The sequence below is a fragment of the Carya illinoinensis genome, chromosome 12, assembly GCF_018687715.1.
Source record: "Carya illinoinensis cultivar Pawnee chromosome 12, C.illinoinensisPawnee_v1, whole genome shotgun sequence".
NCBI classification, from domain to species: Eukaryota; Viridiplantae; Streptophyta; class Magnoliopsida; order Fagales; family Juglandaceae; genus Carya; species Carya illinoinensis.
The window spans coordinates 19,276,675-19,294,804 of NC_056763.1; positions in this window are offsets into that span (position 1 = coordinate 19,276,675).

Consider the following 18,130-nt stretch of genomic DNA (forward strand, 5'->3'; position numbering starts at 1 on the left):
ACAAGTAGATTGTACTTTTCTACATCAATTTTCTATTTTTTAATGAAGTTAGAAGCTCCAGAGTGCGATAATCATTTTCTTGCCACCATTTTCACCTCTAGATTTGAGGTTTGAATAGCCCAATTACTCATAATATATTCTCATCAAGAATAAAAAGTGCCACTTTGACAGACAAGTTGACACACGGTCAAAAAGTAATTCTCTTTGTCTTTGCACAACAAAACTCACATTCAAGTAGTATGCAACTAAATACTTACTTACGTTATATATATTCGTAAAATTTGTAAGTGCTATACAATTATTTTAAAAAATAATTAATTTATTATTAAAAAATTAATTTTTTTATATAAATTTTATATTTATTTTTTTTAAATAATTTTACGACAATTACACACTCACAACTGTATAATATTTATATCTCTTATTTTCTTTTCATTGTTTTCCTTCTTTTTTTTCTTTATATTTCCTTTTGTTTTGCATGATGACAACCCTATCTCATATTGATCACATTATCAAAGACACTATGAATCCCTAATGTCTGCTTTAACCCAATTCTAAACAACATTACTCTTCATGTCATTGATAATTACAACAGAGTGGTTCATTCGTTGGCACCTCTTTAAAAAACCAATAATCAATGCGTAGAAGCCAACTGGTTGACTCCATTTTCCAACTTTTTTGCTCTATTTTAATATGTTGCGGTCTATTTTTAGGTGTTTGTTAGAATCTTCAACCCCCTCCCTTTATATTTATTTATTATGCAATCTTGATTGAAAAATAAAAATACATCTTTTAATTAATATTATTATTAAATTTATATACAGAGAAATTATTTGTACAGTTTTAGAGTGTATAAATCATTTTACTTATTTTAAAAAGAAAATAAACAAATCTAGAATCTCCATGAAAATACTCATTTTTAATGTGGACTCGCTGTTTTTAAATGAAGTACGTGTGAGTTGTACATCTTAAGACGGTATTAAATATGAATTATTTTATTATCAAGTCGGTGTGTAGATAATATCATCCAAGATTTGATTTGTAATATTTAAATTTTAAATTTTTTTTTCAAATAAAAAATTTTACTATGTGTGTTATTTATGCCAATATTATTATGATTTATATAAAGGACATTCAAATAATTTGTTGACAAACAGTAAGCCAAACTTCATAAATAGGTACTTTATATGATGGTTGAGTAACACTAGGACAAGGGAGTAAAAACTGTCATTATTGTGAGGCTGTTCAGTTGCTCTACACTCACTTTCAATTATCACTACCACTGTGGACAACCCCATTCATAATTAATTTTTTTATGAAATTTATTTATTTGAAATATATATTTATAAAATTAGAAAAAAAAAAAAAAAGGATTTAGGTGTCACATGCTCTTGCCCTATTAAATCAAACACTCTTTGTAGGGCCCAGTAACTATTTTCCCCTTCATTTTCTGAAGCCCATTTCCCTTTAGCCGCAAACTTCGCCGAAGTTTCACATTACCAAACAAAACATGGGACCCACTATTCTGAAGTGGCAAGGACTAGACCTCTGGAGCTGCCACTTGTCCACGAAATCTTCTCGACACATGGCCCGCGATTAGAGGCCCGTGGTATCCGTTGAATTTGCGGACACGGTGAAAGCTACGTCGTCACATGGGGATTTTATTCCCCTTGGACGGATACACCTGTCTTTCCGGAAAATCTAAGCCGTTGAAGATGGATTCCAGTTCTGATAAAAGCCGTTGATGTCTACATTGTGAATTTGTGGGGGATGATAATCTACTTTTTTGAAAAGAAAAAAAAAAAAAAAAAAAAAAAAAGATTTTGGACGCTTTTGCCTTTCGGACATTGGTTTGGGAGTTTTGGGTAAATGATATCTGTTTAGAATTTGTGATTTTCAATCAATGCGATTTATTTAAACGGTATTTGTTATTGAATTAAAAATCAATTACAGCATTTCTTTTTTAGAGTGTGAATGATTGAATGCTAAAGTTTTTTTTAAGAGTTTGCTTATATAGAAATAAAGTAACATATTAATTTATATATTAATATTAATTTTTTTATATTTAAAATTTAAATTAATATTATTTTTAATAAAATTTATTTTTTAATCAATCACATTAAATTAACATATAATTATACTTGTAATTAAATTTTTTCTTTTTTTAATTAAAAATTTTATGCATGATTATTTTTACATATTTTTTATATACTGTATTAATATGAACATTTATTTTATACTAAAATAAAAATAATACAGTCAATCTTATCAATAGAATGCATAAAGAATACATAGAAATAACTATGTATAGCATTCTTTTTTTTTTTTTAATTAAGTAATGATACGTATAGTTTTTATTTAAATTGAGAATATTTTTATAAAATGATATTACTTTTATAAATTTTTTTACAAAAAAATATTTAATTTAAAATAGAATTATAAAAATAATATGTATCATTTTCTTTATTGCCACGTCATCTGCTCAATTCATTACAATATAGTTGGTTTTTTTTTTGGTTGGTATAATAGTCTTTTTAGTTCATATTTTAACACTTTATTGTTAAGAAGTGGAACAAATATATTCCTAAAAACAGAAATAAAATTCAAGATTTCCGCAAACCCGTTACCATCAAGGATTTGTAAGATTCACTAAAATTTGATTACGACTTCAGTGAGAAAAATACATAAAAAGGTGTCCATTCCGTATGGAAATTTCATGCATGATATCCACATTTCACATCAACATGTAATTATCAAGATCTAATTAATATTGAGAATTGCTATATAATTACAATGAGATTCTATAAAAATAAATTTATAAATTGATATAATTTCATACGATACGTTAGATGTATTTTATAATAAAAATAGTTTAACAATCTAATATATTATATGAAACTATATCAGTTTTTGAATTTATTTTTATGTAAATACTATTGCGTACTTACTTACACACTTGATTCTGTATTATTTTTTTAATATAAAATAATTATTTTAATCAATTATATAAATAAAATATATAAAAAATATACAAAAATAACTATACGTAAGAGAACTCGATTCATTAACATTTGATCAGATTTTTAGGTACTAGAGAACATTAATTAGTAATGTTCTGTACACCAATATCTTGGTAGGATGTTATGCCACCGACATGAATTTGTACGAAGAAAAAGAAGATCACATTTATTCATCAACCGTAATTTTCACAAAGGGGAGGAATTTGTAACCTAGCATGGCCCAATACACCAATAATTAATTGTGTATTTAGTTCTAACAAACATCATTTATTGGTCATCATCATGTGTGTGTACTGTAGCCTAAAATATAGTTCTTAGAGGCTGTAGGGTTTAGATCTCAGTATTCCGATTAAAACTCAAATGAAATTTCAATCCTACAAATTAGGATCATAATTTTCTATAATTTTGAGTTAAACACTACTTCATTGCAACAAGCAAATGCCACTAGAGTAGTAATGTTACATATACTTATCATTTTTAATAACTCACAAGTGGAAAAATAAGTTTTATGTAAATTTTTCTTAAATACATTTAACATTTTCGATGCTACTACTAAAATCTTGGATTTGGATCGAGACCTTAGGACATATAGTGTAAAAGAGGTAGACGTATAAAATAAGTCTTATAATATTTATTAAGCATTTAATGCTGTTCGAGAAACTTACTTAGATAAATATTGCGAGATTCATTTTATATATCTATCTCTCTTATATTCTAGACTTTAAAAATTAAATAACAACTCTAATGGATCTAAATCGATCGATCTTAATTGCATGAAAAAGTGGGGGGCAACAGGCGAGTCCCCTTTCAAAGTACTCTTCTGTGAAGTTTGTAACTTTGCTGATTATACAAACCATGCGCCCTGAACATTTAAAACAAATTAATGACTCGAAATAATGATAATACATTATTGAACTTGAAACCGTATAATTCAGCTCCCGACAGAATGATTTTTCATTTTTATTAAAATATTTATTATTTATGTATTTATTTTTGGATTGCATGGTCAATATTAGAGGTTTTAAATTTTTAATCAGCATGTTTAAAAGCATGGTCGGTTCTTTAATAACCCTAAGTAAGCTCTATAATACAGCATCCGTATTGAATGAATGGATTAATTATATATTATATGAATAATCTTATTTATAATCGTAGAGTGCATAAGTGTCGTGCAGTCATTTTGAAAAAGAATATGGTCTATTATTAAAAAATTTATTTATTTTTTCATGTAAGTCATATATTTATTTAATTTAAAAAAAAAATGATTACACGACCGTTGTGTACTCACAACTGTAATTATAATTTCTTATATTATATCTACCTTTTTTTTTTTTTTTCTTTATATATAAATCGTAATTAATCTTACAGTTATGGTAGGTAGAATACAGTTTATAACTAATTTATGATGAGAAGATGTAGTTTTGCAATTTTCATTCAACAAGTGTAAGGAATAACACAAAAAGCTACCACATTATATTAAGTCATACTTCTGACCAAATTCATATATGTTTCTGGGTTTGAAATTTTATTTTCATTGTAATTGTGGACCATAAAGCAAGGCAAAAATTCTATTGTGTCACTCTATTTGTTTGTCACGCGTATGTACTGGTCCCATTTGCTTATTGAAGTGTATTGAAATCAATTTAGTTCAGTTTAATTTTAAACTAAACTTAACATTTAAATACAACTCTTAAATAATTAAATTCATTTCAATTCAAAATCTTTTTACATGTGGGACTTATAATTTTTTTCAACTCAACACTTCTTTATAAGTGAGACTTACAAATTTTTTCAATTTTTTATAAATAAATCTAAACTCATCTTAGGTGCATTCTACAAAAATCATATCACCATCTTAAATTACTACTATTTATAAAAAAACTCAATTTAATATCCAAACTCAACCTTAGTTACCTGTCGCCTAAAGCAGTGTGCGTAACTAGTTTTAGGAAGAATTTGAAGGTCTTAAGTAGGAAAGAGACAAACATTTCATTTTACAACATCTATTTCTCTTCACATAAATCTTGATAAATACTTCAAAAAATATGATTGATTCACTTTACGTGTCGAAATTTCTCTATTTGAGATTAAGTTATTTTCATCCAATGTGTACAAGAGATAAAAAAAAAAAGAAAATGATTGTCTCCCTAATGAGAGAGAGATGATAGCGTAGCAACATGAATATCACATAATCATTAAAGCCATGTGACAGAGCTCCCAATATCATCATTCTTTACTACTTCCTTGCTTCACTAATTAAACCTACTCTTTTTGTTTGTCTGCCGTAGTTTAGTCTTTTCAGTTATAATATCTGCTTTCTTTTTCTAACACGTACAGAGTTTTTCCTAAACATTTTTTTATTTATTGGCATTGCATGCAAATATAAAATAGGCTAGCTTGATCCATCATAGAGATATAAACGATTGATTTTAGAAATAAATTTAATATTCAAATTATATTTTATAAGAATAATATTAGATATAATTCTAACATGTGTAAATTTTGCACTCCTTTTTTGAAAAAAAAAAAAAGACTTGTCATTAAAAAATAATTTATTTTTAAATATCAAATTTATATACTTTTTAAAATGAGTGAGCCAAACTAATACACTCTAAAATTATAAAGGAAAACATTTTAGACACAAAAGGATCCCAAACACTGAAGTGGTATACTGGGAGTGTGATACGTATTCTTCTATTTTTTTCATCTTCCTTTCTCTCCCCCCAATTTTTTTTCTCTCCCCCTCCCCCCGTGCCCTATCTCCCGTGCCAACACCGTTGCCCCGCAGTGCACCGTGCTCAGGGGCATTGCTCCGGGAACAGAAAATGCTAGCGGTCCACATGGTGGCCGCTAGCACCCCTGCTACTCCTCGATTCGACTGGGCACCGCTACTCCCGTGCATCATCCCGTGGCCAGGTGGCCAGGCGGTCGAGGACAGGATCGTCTCCGTCATGGCCAGGCGATTCTGTTGTTGCACGCTCCACAGCCCGTTGTGGCCTGATCTGCTGCCTCTCTCTCTCTCTCTCTCTCTCTCTCTCTCTCTCTCTCTCATCACTCTCATGCTTAGCTACTCAGATCGGCAGTAGTCATGCCGCACCACTGCGATCTGCTATCACACGCTTGCCATCGTTGATCCACAGCACCGTCATGCCTTGCTCTGCCTCATGATCTCTGTTGGTGGCCGGTGGAGGGAAGGGGAGGGGGGGAGAGCACGGAGAGGAGGAGAAAGAGGGAGATGGAGAGAGAGGAAAAAAAAAAGGCAACGTGATATATTATTAGTTTGTGATGTTAGTGTGTGAGATTCTTTTGTAAAATCTATTTGTAGCTTAGTAACTCTCAATTGTAAATATCATTACTCATTTAATAATTATAATGATACACGCACGAAACGTTTTACTTCATTTTGCCGCTCGGTGAGGAGAATCCCCTGTTGGTGTTGGTGTAGTTTCCACCCAACAAAGTTACCTAACCCTATTTCTGAATGGGATTTGGTGACATTTCACAAATTCTTTGTAGTTTGTGTTTAGTTTCTCCAGGTTGAGTGAAATTTCTCATCATGTTGTATCGAAGAAAACAGATGTCTCTCACTTTAATTGAGTATGTCGGGAGCATGACTCCGGATTAAAAGTCAAACTTACACCATCATTACATGCACTCATGTCTCCTAGCTAGCTGGTGCTTGTTCTCTTTCTTGGAGTCCAAACTCAAAGATCGATAATCTTGACTTTTATTGGTGGAGTGTGGAAGGATTCTATAGCCCATGGGAGAGAGAGAAAACAGGTTACTTCTATCACAATATTTATATATTTACAATGAAAATATATTAATAGTTTTAAGATATATTTATTTCATTTTTTCAAATAAAATATATTAAATTTACATATTTTAAAATTATATTTAACATTATCCATATTTATAAATGAATTTCTTTTAAAACATTTATCTTGAACTATCTACAATTCGAGTGAAATTTACAACTTACAAGAGGTGAGCGGTCCCTACTCGCCTAGGGCTTTGGAGTCACATGCCTTAGAGGTGGGGTTTGCACCCCCTAACACTCCTACCCAAATTGCCTTCAATTCGGTGGGAAATTTCATAGACATGAATCCAACATTTAGACCCTTTCAACATGCTTTGTGTACACACGTAGGGATATATATAGCAACACTACTATATATGGGCTTATACAGGTGATATTCCTTCCACACATTGAGACAAAGGTTTTTGGAGGATAGTTTGGATTTAAAAACATTTGGAATCATCCTTTTTTTTTTTTGGGTTTCTAACTCAGCAATACAATAAGAGCCTACTAATCAAGCACAATTAATGTACAAATACCTATATACACCATATATAAGGAAAATGCTCTGCTTGAGTTTGCTCTTCATTTTGACAGCTCATATATTTATTTTTTTTAATTTTTTTTTACTTAATGATTAAGCAAATAATTTTTAGTTTATTGATATATATTTTTTTATTTTTAAAAAATATTTAAATATATTAAAAAATATAAAAAATAAAATAAGATAAAAATAAAAAAGTAAATTTGTGCTAATGGACACGTCCAATGGTCAAAGTTGAGCGGCACGATAGCACTACTCTATATATAATATCAAGTTAAATAGATATTAGTATTAGGACCTATTTGTTTGACTTGTAAAATCACAATTTATCTCAAAAGCTTAAGTTTATAGGAAAAAATATATTTTATTATTTATTTTATATCTTGACACTCTTCTTTTTGTGTGGACTGAGCTTTTTCTTAATGGGTAGCTTAACATATGAAATATTTAATTAAATAGAATAAATTATAGAGTTAAGGTTTGAACTCAGGACCTCTGTTCTGATATTATGTAAAATTATTATTTGTTTTAAAAATTTAAATTATAAGAAGAGATAAATTTTATTATTTAACATGACTCTCTTATCGCAATAAGTTGTATATGGAGAATGAAGTGAGCAAATCCCAGCATAAACGCACAAAACAAAGATAAGAACTTGGTCAATAAAGTCGTGAAAAAAAACCCGATTTATTTATTTTTTACATATAATGGATTTTTCTCTGAACTTAGTTGTAATCAACAGGTTTTAGTGGGGACAAAAGTAGTTAAAAGAGAGAGAGAGAGAGAGAACATTTTTGGCCAGTAGAAGTATCTTTTTACCCACGAAATGAACTTGAAAGGGATTGGTAGAAATTGACGCAAGAATGTGAAGATTTGGAAGGACCTTTATCACCTAAAGTGCTAACCCCATGTTAGTAAATTGCGGGGATCCGACAAAAGTAGGAAAAAATATAACTAAAAAAAAAAGAAAAATAAGGAAAAAGAAAGAGCAATGCAGTACAATATGGCCCAATTGGAAGATTCGTCGGGGAAATTGCCTCGGGGTCTATTTCATTGTGAAAAGCCCACTTGTCAGTAACCCATTTGTTCCCAAGAAATGTCAAAAAAAAAAAAACAAAAAAAATAGAAAGCCTTTACTTTGAACTGTTTTTCCATTTGCTTGTGTTAAGAAATATAATAATATATCCATTTAGATTAAATTTTTTTATTTTTTATTTGGGTTGTCTAAAGAAAGAATAATAGCACCCCCGCATGATCTTTTTTGGAAGACACGTGTTTCAACAACGTGGTACACGTACGTATTTTGTGCATGCATGCACTTGTGTTGTATCTTCTCGAAGAAATGGAATTTCGGGATGTAAACGTCATCATCTTTGCATTGTGGCAGAGGGTTTCAAATTTCAATTTTCAAGTCCATCCGTTTTTGTACCTTTGGTTTTGATACATTCTCATACCTCCTCAACAAAACTCCTAAACCAAATCTTGACAACAAATCACCATATGTTCTAATTACTATTCAATTCTTTACCTAATCTTATTTACCTTCGCGTCTTTGATTGTCTTTTCCTACAAGAATTTGTAAATGAAATTTTCTTGGCTAACCTTTTTGTCAAAATGTCTCATATACTTCTCACGAGTGGCTATCATCGATCTAAAGTTGATCATTCATTGTTATTTTTTCTTGAAACACCTCATTTATGTTGGTTTGCATGTGGAGCCTGATTTGTTAGCAAAAAAGACACATACAAAAAGTTCGCTTGGGTGTCGCTCGACCTAGGTCTAGAGCGAAACTCAGCCCATGAGTTTGCTCGACGGTGGGCTCAAGCAAAGATTAGACAGATTGTACAGTTGAGGTTTGTATGATGTTGGGCTCGAGCGAAGCACTAACTCTAGTGTTTGCTTCGCTCGAGCGTTGAGCCAGTGTTAGATTGGCTATTCGCTCGAGCGAAGTATCGTGTAGTTGACTGTTTGCTTTTATTTTGTTTGTCGTCGTTGGTTTTACAACAACTGATATCAGAGAGCCAATGGTTGGGTTTGAGTGAAAATGATGGCTGGAGACTAAGTGAAAGCACCTGTGATTGAAAAGTTTGATGGCACTAACTTCGGATACTGGAGGATGCCGATAGAGGACTATCTTTATAGGAAGAGACTCCATCTTCCACTGTTGGGGAAGAAGCCAAAGAGCATGGACGATGCTAATTGGAACCTTTTAGATTTATAGGTTCTGGTAGTTATTCGGCTAACGTTGTCCAGATTAGTTGTGCACAAAGTTGTCAATGAGAGAACCACAACGAATCTCATGGTAGCTTAGTCTGGTACCATGAGATTCATTTGCAAATAATAAGGTGCATCTAATGAAAGTTCAATATGAAGATGTCAAAAGGTACGCATGTAGCCCATTACTCGAATGAATTCAATACCATCACAAATCACTTGTCGTTGGTTGAGATTGAGTTTGATGATGAGATCAGAGTATTGATTTTGTTGACATCGTTGCCAAATAGTTGGGAGGCCATGAGGATGGTGGTGAGTAACTCAATTGACATGATGAAACTGAGTTATGATGACATACGTGACATGATTCTTGCTGAGAAGGTAAGCAAAAATGACTTTGGGGAATTTTTTGGTACCGATTCAGCCATGTGTGTTGATGATCAAGGCCGGGGACTTGTCAGGTCCAAGAGTAGGATGAGATCTGGGATCACTTGTTGGAGTTGTGGCAAGCCAGGCCACATTAAGAGAGACTGCCAGAATCCAAAAAGTATTGGGGATGACGTTGTGAACCCGGTGGCTGAAGAAATACAAGACGCTCTAATTCTTGTAGTGCACAGTTTTGTTGACAATTGAGTGTTGGATTTATGGACTTTGTTTCATAGCACCTTATATTGAGAGATCATGCAAAACTATGTTGCTGGTGATTTTGGGAAGATGTACACAATTGATGGAGAAGCATTAGATATAGTGGGCTGATGTGTGCATCGCACTCCCAAACAAGAGCATGGAGACTTTACAACAAGTCAAACATGATCTATATCTGAAGAAAAGTCTGATCTCTGTGGGACAACTTCATGATAGTGGTCATACAGTAGTGTTTTCTGGAGGAGCGTGGAAGGTCATAGAGGGTGTGATGGTCTTGGAGAGTGATAAGAGATCTAACACTTTGTATTTAATATCAAGGTCCAGTGATGTGCAGGAAAATATAGGAGTGCAAAAAAGCGGGCTTGGTCGTGCTAATAAAGTGGGAAAGCAAAAGGGAATTAGTTTTTCGTTCCTCAAGTAAGCTTGGGGAAATCTCCAGAGGCCACGGAGTGGAGTAGAGGTGTGAGACATGGGAGCAAAGCGTCTAGTGTTCTAGGGATGTCTACGCTTATAGTTAATGTTTGCAGAGTTGCCAAGATGACCAGACCTCCATGGTGGACACATATCTTAAACTATATCCTACTAATAGAAGGTGGTGAGCCATGGAAAAACTAGAAAATCTAGCAAGACAGGAGATCTACCAAGTGGAAGTTGACTAAGGTTGCTAGAGTCGATTCAAGATTAGGTATTCCTAGTATAGTGGGAGTTGTGAGTCGCCCAGTGGATGTACTGACTAAGGGTGATGCATGTGAGAGACTAAAGTTGGGCTCGACTTCAACGAGTCTTCTGGCTTAAAGACGGGAGTTGTGAGCTATAGACGTAATAGGGCTTGTGATGGAAACAATGCCTGGCATGTGTAAAACTAGTTTCCAAGTGGGAGATTGTTAGGTTGCATGTGGAGTTTGGCTTGTGAGCATAAAAGGTGCAGACAAAAAGTTCACTTGACTGTTGCTTGACCTGGCACTTAAGCGAAGCTCAACTCTTGAGTTCACTCGATAGTGGGCTCGATCAAAGATCAAATAGATTGTTCACTCAAGGTTCTCGTGATGTTGGGCTTGAGCAAAACACCAACCCTAGTGTTCACCAGTGATCAACTTACTGCTCGAGCCTATGTTAGATTGGTTGTTTGCTTGAGGCGTACTCTACACTAGCTCGGGTGAAGAACAAAGTTTTGCCGTTTAGGGTTTCCAGTGCCATTTTCATTCAATATATGTAACTTTTGTTCTTTGATGGTATGTTCAGCAAATCAGAGTGAACAAAAGAGGCAAAGGTGTGAAAGCATATTGAGAGAGTGAAAAGGCCCTAGAGAGTGAGAATTGAGATTATGTTAGTTAAAGTGGTACTCGTGTAACTCACTATATATGATTGTAATCTCCTCTAGAATAAAATCTCCCACAACTCAGTGGATGTAGGTACGTTGCTGAACTACGTAGATTTGAGTTGTGTGATTGATTGTTTCCTTTTATTTTGTTTGTTATCGTTGGTTTCACAACAATTTATTATTGTCATTCCTATTTATGTTGATGAAACTTTTATAGCAAGTTATGTTGCTATCACCATTACCAAAGTCAATGATTTTCTAGCTCATAAAGGTTCATCTATGTCACCATTACACGAATCAATGTTGTATACTCCATTAACATTTTGACCATCACTACAACATATTTAGATTTTTGTATAGGTTTAGCTTTTGTAACGGTCCAGAAACTGTCATGGAATATGCTTTTTAGTTACCGTTTCAGAATATATTTTTAAACTGTCACTAAACTTGGAAGATAATAGACTAACGTTCAAACATTAAGGTACCATTTAGATAATGAGTTGAAATGAAAATAGAAAATTAAATAAAATATTATTAGAATATTGTTTTTTAATATTATTATTATTTTGATATTCGAAAAAGTTGAATTGTTTATTATATTTGGTGTGAAAATTATGAAAAATTATAATGATGAGATGAAACACTCACACTATCCAAATGTGACATTTTATACATTTGAACATCAACAAGACACTGTCATTTTTTGTTGAGCACATTTGAACATCTATCAATATACGTTTGAACATAGGTTTATACATACTAACAGTTTTGTAGTTAATTCAAACGTTATGTGATCTATGTGCAAACATAATCATAGAAAGTTAAATTTATATTATGTGGACGAATTATGTGCGAACCTTATAATTATATTGTTTGAATGTAATGTCTTATTGTGTGAACGATATGCACTAATACTCGAGTGTATGTGCTTAAAGTTCGAACACTTGTATATTGGAATTTAAATTTGAAAATTTAAATATTTAGTCCAAAGAAAGAATATATTATTAAACAGAAAATTGTAAATTAAAAGATTATTGAGAAATGAGTTACGGGTATGCATTATTTAAATATGTATGAAATTCGTCTAACAACTTCTTGACCCTTTTGTTTAGGATATCTAAACGATGGCTTATTGATGACTGATGTCCAAAGAGACCCAATATGTTAGTCAACATGTGCAGTAATATTTGAAACAATAACAACGACCCAAGAAAGGCGTACATCCCTTATAGCTGCACTCATCGGCTCCCTACTAGTACTCCCATTGTGGAGAGCAACACTAATCCCAGATTGGGTCTGTGGCACAAGATTTGGTGGAGACCTAGACTCACGCCGAGCATGCCCCTTTGATTATCCAAAGCTCCACTGGTGTGACGTCATATCAAACAGGCTCATCTATTCAGCCAACAACTCTTCAGCTTGGGGTGTCACTCTCCGTTGTAGTAGCAACCGAGTAATGATCACCTATATGGAAGGTTGTCGGTAGAGATGATGTTGACCTCGTAGCAGATCCTTGAAAATATTCACAATGGTAAGTCAATAGGGTCTCCACATGCCAAGCATAGAAGAAACTTCACACAAGTCCGACTGAAGATGGCCTTATGTGCCACAGGACCTACATTTTTTACAACTATGACTTGCAACATTTGAAAAAATAATAACAACATGCTCTAGTGGAAAGAGTTCTTCGACTTGAATGGGGTGCGGTATCTCCCCGTGAGAGTGAAGAAGTCCTCATCGTGGTCATCATCTTGAGACTAAGTCCTATCGCCATCTAACGGGTCTACATCTATGCCCGTCAAGTCGGACTCGTTAGGGCAAGCAAATGATCCGAATGTCCCAACATCCAGTGTGTCCTTAGCCTAATCTAATGCAATGGAAGACTTATATACTCGAGGGATCCTGAGTAGGTCGATGAAGACATCTGCTGATACCTCGAACTGAAAACCGCGTACACATATGGTGTGAGTATCTGCATCCTGTGGCATGTCCTACATCTGCATGAAGAATTTGTGAACAATGGATGAGTATTTCTTTTCCCTCAGTGCCCATATGCTGGTCCATATTCTGAAGACAAAGCGCGACCTCTGACTTCTCCCCTCCCAAGTTAGCACATCAAACTCGTCGATCTTGATCCCGCTTTCAACCATAATTGTTCGAAAGTCGATCCGTGATGTGTCTGGGGTTCCTTCCTTACCCCATTTTCGTGTTTTCAAATGATGAGACATATTTTGCAAAAAAAAAAAAAAAGAAATATGATTACACGTTTCATTAAATTTATATATGTTATACAAATGAAGGACATTGTATAATAAAATATTTTGATACCTTTTGAATGATGTCATACAACAGTTCGAATGTTAAGCTACAACGTTCGAATGGATACATATACGTTCAAATTAAGAGGTACATGTGAATGTAAAAATTCACATGCACACGCAATACTAAACATTCGAACGTATATTGTCACTGTTCGAATGTTAATACAATGTTAGTTCGAACAATAAATCTTATGGTGTTAAACATTCGAAGTACATCTATGTTAAAAAATTAACTTAAACATTTGAACATATACCTATACATTCAAATGTGAATCTCGAAAGACCGTACTTTCAGACATACAAACCCAGAGATACTCAATCATCTCTGATTCCCTAAACCACACCACTATTCATATAATGGCTACTGTAGAATTGAAGTATGTAATTAATGTATACTTTTTACAATGGTCATTTGTCCAGTCACCAGCCATGGTGGCCAAAACATTTAAGGGAATGTTGGTTTTAGAATAGTCTTTGATGTAAACCGAAACCAACTTAAAATCACTTAGAAAAAAAACTTAAACAGGACATGAGAGGGGCAATAACCTTGTTGTGAGGGTTGTAGTGACGTTTGACGTCGGCAGTGTGAAGAGATGGACGGCAGCATCTCAACGATTCATTTCTTAGACGAAGTGAAATTGACGTTCAACAGACCTTGTGCTTATATAAACGTAACATAACTAAAAGTTTTTTAGAAGGAAAAGAACTTATATTTCTTTTCATAATTAATAGAAGTTACATGAGGTATTTATATCCAAATTAATTCTGGTAGAAATCTACTCTAATCTACCAGATTACATAAAAATAGGAAATGCAAAAAAATAGAAACAACTAATAGACTAACTCCCCTAACAAACTTATCCAAATCTTAATTTGAATTTATTATAAACATAAACTAATTATCGTAATCTTCCACACTCCCCTCAAGTTGGTGCATAACTTGATCGGTGCAAAACTGCAAATGCACAGTATCGTAGTTTTATAGTAAAGTGATGAGAAAAGTATCGTCCTCAGGGATTTGTAACTTATTTTTGACAAGTATCGATATTATACTAATCTCGACTTTATTTTAAAAAAAATCACTAAGTTTGTTTGTAATTGCAATTTGAATTAAAATCAATTTAAAGAAAATATTTAAAAGAAAAGAAAACTGTGGTTCGAAGATCAAATTAAGGAGAAAGAAAACTTCTAAGAAATCAATTTCACCTAATCCCTCACTATGATTTACACATCTAACTAATTGAATTTAATTCTCTCTATTTGTTAGCAAATCTCCAACTCATCCAAAAGCCTCTTGCGATAGTCATTTGGAAATATTCTTGTTCATCATTTCACACAAGAGTATGCAAATTAATAACATAAGAAAGTACTAAGACAAACAATTTTAATACTACATAGATTCATACAAGTCTTTCAATTTCTATATTTATCTATGCCAAAAATCCAAGATCTATCATATAACTCTCTCTTTCAATAGCAAATCACAAGATTAAAATTATCTAATTAATGGCCAGTTAATTAGAAGCAATAAGTTTAGAATAAATCAGACAAATATATAAGAGAATTACTTTGAATTAACATAGAAAACAAGCATAGTTTGGAATTATACATTGTTTTCCTAGAATGAAGAAAATTTAGTTCAAGTTAAAAATTAAATTCAATATAAACGAATTCACCATAATTTTTCTGAGATGAATGGAAGAAAATAAACACAAAAGAAAAACACCCTTCATCATTGTCCTCCAACTTGCAACGTCCTTCTTCCAAACCATAAAGAAAAAATTCTCAATCTCCAAAAATTTCTTGAAGAAGTAGGATCTAACGAATCAGCCTAGGCTTAGCATCAGTTTTGCCAAACAAATAACAAATTGTTGCATGATTAGTGAACACTATCACCTTTGTACCAATGAGGTAAGACCGAGATTTGTCACAAGCAAACATCATTGCAAGCATCTCATTCTCAGTTGTTGTATAATTTATTTGAGCTTCAGTCAAGGTTCGACTTGCTTGATAGATGACCCTAAACATTTTGTCTCGCATTTGTCCTAACACTGCTCTAATTGCAAAGTTATTTACATTACACATGATTTCAAAAGGTTGACTCCAATCAGGTACAGTCATAACTGGTGCTGAAATTAGTTTCTCCTTGATTGTATTAAAGGCCTGCAAACAAACATCATCAAAGTCAAATGCAGAATTTTTTCAAGAAGATTACAGAAAGATTTAGAGAGTTTAGAAAAATCCTTTATAAATTTTCTATAAAATACCGCATATCCCAAAAAGCTTTTGATTCCCTTTACATTCTTTGGAGGTGGTAGTTTTTCTATGGTTGCAATTTTAGCTCGATCAACCTCAATTCCTTTAGATGATACTCTATGGCCAAACACAATCCCTTCTTGAACAATGATCAAAAGACTAGATTTTTATATTCACATCTCTGCAAAACAAGAGCTAAATTATGTAAATAATGATAAAAAAATGTACAAAAAATTGAAAAGTCATCCATAAAAATTTTCATTATATCTTCTGTCATATAAGAGAAGATAACTATCATGTAACGTTGAAATATTGCTAGGGCATTGCACAATTCGAAGGGCATCCTCCTAAAAGCAAATGTGCCATAGGGGCATGTAAATGTAGTTTTCTCCTGATCTTCAAGGGTTATGGCAATCTAGATATATCCTGAATAATTACATAAGAAGCAATAATAGAAATACCCAGCCAATCGATCCAACATTTGATCAATGAAGGGAAATGGAAAATGATCATTCCTTGTTGCTTTATTCAACTTGCGGTAATCTATGCATACACGCCAGCCCGTGACTATTCTTGTAGGAATAAACTCATTGTTGTCATATTTTACCACCGCCATTCTACTCTTTTTTGGTACAACCTGCACTGGACTTATTCATGAGATGTTTGAAATAGCATAGATAATTCTAGTATTAAGGAGTTTAAAAATTTCAGATCTCAGGACTTTCTTCATTGCTGGATTTAATTTTCTTTGGTGGTCAATCGACGGTTTGCAAAGTTTTTCCATTAAAATCTTGTGCATGCAAATGGAGGGATTTATACCTTTTATATTGCAAAATAGTCCACTTCTTTGAAATAAAATCAATTCAAAGAAAATACTCAAAGTAAAAGAAAGATGTTGTTCGAAAATCAAATTAACGGAAAAGAAAACTTCTAGAAAATCGATTTCACCTAATCCCTCACTATGCTTTACTCATCTAACTAATTGAATTTAATTTTCTCTGTTTGTTAGCAAATATCCAATTCATCCAAAAGTTTCTTATGATGGTCAATTGGAAATTATTCTTATTCATCATCTTACACAGAAGTATGCAAATTAATAAAGTAATAAAGCATTGAGACCAATGATTTTAATACTACATGAGTTCATACAAGTCTTTCGATTTCTATATTTACCTATCCTGAAATATCCAAGATCTATCTTATAATTCACTCTTTCGATAGAAAATTACAAGATCAAAATCATCAAATCAATGGCCAGTTAATTAGAAGTAATAAGCTCAGAATAAATCAGACATACATATAAGAAAATTCTTTAAATTAACATAGACAAGCAAGAATAGTTTAGAATTAGATTACATCTTTTTTTTAGAATAAAAAAAATTTAATTCATGCTAAAAAATTAAATTTAATATAAATTAATTCACCATAATTTTTCTGAAATGAATGAAAGAAAATAAACACTAAAAAAAAAATATACTCCTTGTCGTTGTCCTCCAACTCGCAGTGCTTTTCTTCCAAACCTTAAAGAAAAAATTATCAATCTCCAAAAAATATCCGTCCAAAATGCCAAGCAAAAATTAAATTTCCGTAATTTTATGTGTCCCAGTCAAACCAAAGGCCCCACCACGTGAAACTCTCATCTTGTTAACTTTTTCCATCCCTCATTTCATCCTCACATGCACGTGAATTTTGCATATTTTTTTAAACTTTTGACATGCATGGTGGTAGGTAGAATAGATACACTTCATTTCAAAGCATGCACGCCCTCTCTCTTGGTCTTCCATGTTTTGCCTTCTTTCTATCTTCTTCTTCTTCTTTTTCTTCTTCTTCTTCTTTTAATTTTTTTTTTAATTTTTTTTATCAACTTCCATAGCATCTTCATGATTTTTCGTTTCTTTTGATTTTTGAATTTAAAAACTGCCATCGTTTATTTCCTCTTTGAAAAATCTGGTTTCGTTAATGTCGTTAAAAAATCTGCTCTTATCGTCTTCAAATATTAAACTTGACCTT